The sequence below is a fragment of the Crocodylus porosus genome, unplaced genomic scaffold (genome assembly GCF_001723895.1).
Source record: "Crocodylus porosus isolate Cpor-Errol unplaced genomic scaffold, CroPor_comp1, whole genome shotgun sequence".
NCBI classification, from domain to species: domain Eukaryota; kingdom Metazoa; phylum Chordata; order Crocodylia; family Crocodylidae; genus Crocodylus; species Crocodylus porosus.
In genome coordinates this window covers 53790418-53795766 of record NW_017728906.1, presented here as the reverse complement: position 1 = coordinate 53795766, position 5349 = coordinate 53790418, and the positions used below count along the sequence as shown (strand labels likewise).

Sequence of the window (5349 nt, the reverse complement as noted above, 5' to 3'; positions counted from 1 at the left end):
TGGACAACTCTTCTCATTTACTTCCTGACAATGTATTGGACTTCTTTTCTTCCATTGTGTGTGCACGTGTGTGACTTTTGTCTATTATAGGTAGCAGAATCTATACCAAGGTTGCTGGGCATTGCCTATTAAAAGACCCCATTTTCAGCTGTTTATAAAGTTTTCACTATATTATGAAGAGTTAAGGACTGGGTGGGATTTTCAAAAGTATTGAACAATGATTTAAATTCCGTTCCGCTTGGTATTAATGGTGAAATAATGATCAATTCAATGACAGCAGAGTAAGGACAATGCTGAGCTCTTTTTCAAATTACACTGACACGTTCTAAAAAGTAAAGTAAGACTTTGATATAGAGTGTCAAGCTGTGAAAAAGAAAATCTTATTTCAGGTCACCTAGAGAGCAGAGTTACACACTGGGGACTAGACCTCAGAGAAACTGTAATCCCTGCTGAAAATTCTCTGAGGGAGGAACAAGTGCTAATTGAAGTACCACTGTTACTGCCTGCTGTTGCATATTGCTTTCTTTGTAAAATTAATTATTCATAATTAATAACTTGGAGTCCTTTTGCTTGTCTATGCCTCCGTGTCCCTCTAGGCCACATTAAGAATCAGAAACTTTATACAAAAATAGTCAAGTCCCATTCCTGAACTTGTAAGAGAGAGTTATCAATACTTTTATCCCACACAGTCTGCATCTCTGATTTCAAAAGCCACATGGTATTTAGCAGGCTCACTCATGTTTAAATAGCCTGCCCACTTTCACAGCGCTTCAGGCAGGCACTGTTACTGGGTGCAATTCACAGGAAAACAAGAGACATGCTATGGCAGCCTTAGACAGCTGTTTTGGTTGGCATTGCATTGGCACACAGCTTGCCTGCTCACCTTTTCCAAGAAGATTTTAAGGAAAAATGTCATGCCGTCTTGCTCACTAAAACCTTTCCATCTCTTTGGGGCGTGGGCATATATGGAAATACTGATTTGCTAGAGGTATGGCATGCCAACCCTTCCGGCTGAGAGCACAGGAGCCAGAGACGGTTTTTCCCTGAGAAATGTATTTAAATACAAGAAACAAACAAAAAACACAAAACAAACAAAAACCACCTCCCCCCAAAACAAAAAAACATAGCTACACAGTTGAGACATTTAAATGCCCTGCCCATCTCCTCTTAATCCAAAGTCATTCTTTTCAGTCTTCATTTGACTTGGGGGTTTCTTTTTTTCTTTCTTCTTCCTTGGAGCAGCACTGTCTGCCTATGAATGATTAAGTGTGCTGCTGCTTTCTCTCAGGATGCATTTTCCTTCCTTTTATAATTCCTTTCCTGCCTTTCTTTTTCCCTCCATACATCTGCTGTTTCTCTATTGTTCTTACCTCCTCTTGTTCTTTCATTCATTGTCTGCAATTTCCCTATCTCTACTGCCACCCTTTTCTCATCCACATCCCCCAGTTCCTTTTATCTCTCCTCTCATTCCCATCTCTCCTCTTTACCACTTCCTTCTGTCTACCCTTCTATTGTGCTAATATGCTGACATATAGCACTAAAATAGCTTGACTCTAAGTAGTCTCTCCAAGTATCTTCCCCAGTGCCCTGTTGTGTTCCCTGAATACAATAGTGCATGAAGATGAAAGTAACATCAGACAACAGCCGTTTTATTTATATTTTCACTTTCTCGCATAGATCATATGATGTTGAGTGTACGTGAAAATATATATATATATATAGCCAGCTTCTCAGAAAACAGCAGAACATCACAGCTTTAAAAAAAATCACCAGCTGATGATCTGGCCCATTACTTATAAACCATCCCATAGAAAAGCAGACCCCACTGAAAAAAAAGAAAAGATCACATTAGTGTATTACCTTCTTATACTATTGCAAAAAACAGCAAAAACCAAAAACCACCACTTTCAGTCAGATATGGACTGGCATATGGATGAAAAAGTCTTCTTTGCCACTTGGGCAGACACAGGAAGACTTGAGGATAAAGTGGGTTCATAGGTCACGTGGACTTCTTACTTGCTATAGTAGTAGAAAGCAGTGGCAGCAGGCAATGAGAAGGATAAGCCAAGAGTCCACCGAGGACAAAATGTATATACATCTGAGATGAGTGTCCTACATCCTAACCACATCTGAGATGAGTGCCCTACATTCTAACCACTGGCTGTAGCTATTGGGGGTTCCCATTCTCTTAGTTCGATCAGCAGTTTTTTTCTGATCATTTTTGGTTTGAAAAAAGTAACTCAAAATCAACATTTTTCCATGACCAAAATGATACACCACTATATGTATATCTAGTGCCGCTTCATTTTAAATCACAGAAAAATGTGGATTTTAGGTTACTTTTTTAATCTGAAAATTGGGGAATTTTTTTTATCAAAGAAAACCAGGATCCCTGTTGATCAGATAGTTCACTGTAACACTCAGAAGTCTTCCCAGTTAAATTATTACTGACTTGGTAACACTCGCTAAAGAGTTTTCATTTTGATGAATCAGCATTTTCTAGTGGGAAAAGGAAAATGTTGAATAGAAAAATTCCCAGCCAGCACTACTTACAATCCTTACCTCTCACAATTAAGATCTGAAGTGGGGTTAAGACTTCTGAGTCACTTAGGGCCTTGTTATACTAAGTTTGGGTGGCTCCTGGGGCCCTGGATTGTCAGCACATTAACACTTTAAAGTGGTTTTAAGCACTTATTATGCAGTGCAAAGAGGGCAGGATTATCTCTGATCTGCACTACCCAGCTTCTGTTCCATTAAGGTGGGACACTCTCCACAAATGTGCCGCCCAAGTTGCAGTCAGTCCTCCAGTTTCCCAGGTTGTCACATACTCTTGCTCATAGAGCAGGGATAGAAGCCTGTCCTGGCTCACCAGCCTTCTAGTGGCAACTTGCAGCTACAGCAGCTCCTAGTCCTGCCCCTGCTCACCAGGCCTCTTGGCAAGTCACACCTGTGCAGGCGGGAGATGGTCAGAGAAGGTTTGCTGTGTCTGGTCTGTTGCTCTCTACAGGAGCAGGCACTTGTGCTTGCAGCAGCTCAAATAGGAGCAGTGCAAATCTGAGCCAGCAATTTTTGCCTCAGTGCAGGTGCCTGGACATGCACTTTGGTGTGGTGCAAGTTGCACTACTGGGGACAAAAATAACCCTGCCTGGCTCCTCCAAGATCTGCAGCCAGGGGGAACTATAGCCTGAGGCCAGCACCTGTGCTGGCCCCAGAAATGTAAAAAGCGGCCCTGTCCTGGCCCTATCAGTACAAACACCTGCCCTGGCAAGTAGCTCAGGGCTACTCACTCTCAGGAGCTTCTGCAGCCCAGCCAATTGGTACCTGGGGACACTACCCCTTGTACCAGCTGGACTGCTAAAGCAGCCTTAGAGTTCCCTGCACCCTCTACCCACTGCAGCAGTCTGGCAGTGCGGTGGGGCGTTGCTGGCTGGCTGTGACCTGCTGCACACCTGCCAGACCTGGATGGGGACTGCGCAGCCAGTAGAGGCATTTGCCCCTCTGGGCCAGCTGCCAGTGGGCTGTGGCTGCAGAGCTGGCCTCTGTGAGGCACTACTGCCATGCGTGCCCCTGCCCGGCCATCTGGACAGCTATCAACCAGATGTTCCTAGTGTGGTGGCCTGCTTTGAATTGTCAAAGCATGACCTCCTGGCCACAACTGGCCAGAAGGTCAGCCACCTCCAGCTAGGTCCAAGGTGCCAGCTCTGAGCAGGCAGGGTCCTCCCTAGCAAGAATTCTGGTGTTCCCTATTGGAAAACTGAAAAATCCCTGATAAAAAAATCCCAAAGTCACTCTGTAAAATACCCCGAAATCCATGTTCCTCCACAATTAAAGCAAAAGACCACTATATATATATATATATAGAGCGTGCGAGAACCAGAGATCATTCGGGCAATGTTTTATTGATATATGTACACAATGTTAAAGCAATTTAGAAGCCTACCAGTCTCTCTATCACTGTAATAAAATGATTTCTAAATACCTATATGTTTTGCTGTTTGCCTTTGGTTTTCTTACCATAGAGCAGTTAGAGCTCCCCCAAACCCTTCACTAACCATGATGTGGGGACAGCTTCCCCTGCAGCCACAACTCCTACCAGCAGGTCTTATCCTGTCTGGCAGCTGGGCACACAGGGTGTGTGCTGGGAGGATGTAGGGTTTGCAGAAGTGGGGTGGGAAGAGGGGTGAGGGGATGTGGAGGGCTGTGGGGGGCTATGGGGTGTGTGGGTAGGTGTGGGTGGATTGTGGGTGGACTGTGAGGGGGGCTGCTCAGGAGGGGTGGGTCCCCTGTCCCCTACAGGGTGCAGCCCCTCTGCACAGCTCATGGACTGCCTCCCACCCCAGGGCTACAGCCCCCCTGACAGGGGCCACAGCACCCCCAAAAGGGGCGACAGCCCCCACAAGAGGGGTCACATGGCTGCCACAGGGGCTACCACTCCCCTACTGGGCTCATGTGCCCCACCCCTGCAGGGCCACGTGACCCCAGCCCTCTGGATTGCTGCCCCACCTGGCCCCATAGCCCATCAGCTCTGGGCTGCGAATTTGAAGTGCAGGGAACATTTTTTTGTTCCCACATGTGCCTTTTGCAGTATCTCAAAGGGCTTTGGGACACTGCAAGATAGGGGCATGTGAAGTGGGCTCTATTCAATTTGGATTCAGATTTGGCTCGAATCGAGGACAGTGATTCGATTCATTGATTCAGATTACTGTCCCTGATTCAGTTCAGCTGAATCCAAATCTGAATATCTGATTCTGATTCTCAGAATCAGCAATTTGGACATAAACACAGCTTTAAATGTTTTTTCTATATACCTTGAAGTAACAGGTGTGTCTTGTAATGCTTGTGTACTTTCAGTCTACTTCTGGGTCCACTGGGCAGCGTGCTGGGGGACCCCACCCCCCGCACCCACCCAGCTCAGCAATCAGCGACGGGGGGACCCGGGGTGCCCCCCTAGACCCAGGAGGCATCAGTCACTGAGCTGGGGGGGGACGTGCAGGGGGCCCTCCAGCACACTCTCTGGCAGACACAGAAGTGGACTAGAAATGCTTCTGGTCCACTTCCAGGTCTGCTGCCAAGCATGCTGGTGAGCCCACCACACTTCTGTGGGACACTCCATGCTCCCCAGTATTGCAGCATTCACGAGCTGCCTGCTACCTAGAGGTATGTAGAAAAAACATTTAAAACTGTGTCTATGTCCAAATTGCCAATTTTTTCCAAATCAATTCATAGTTTCATAGTTTCTAGGGTCAGAATGGACCTGAGCAGATCATCTAGTCCAACCCCCTGTCATGGCAGGAAAGAATACTGGGGTCAAATGACCCCAGCAAGATGTTCATCCAACCTCCTCTTAAA

The 5349-nt window shown here is 46.2% G+C and overlaps 1 long non-coding RNA gene across 1 annotated transcript in view; it reads right to left on the bottom strand.

The window, feature by feature from the left end:
• Positions 1-686: 686 nt before the first annotated feature.
• LOC109305940 overlaps positions 687-5349 on the bottom strand; it is a 4964-nt gene continuing 301 nt past the window's right edge. The window contains exons 2-3 of the long non-coding RNA XR_002099774.1: positions 3676-3681; positions 687-698 (exon numbers count right to left, since the gene is read on the bottom strand). This is a non-coding gene — a long non-coding RNA (uncharacterized LOC109305940). The remainder of the gene's footprint in view (positions 699-3675; positions 3682-5349) is intronic.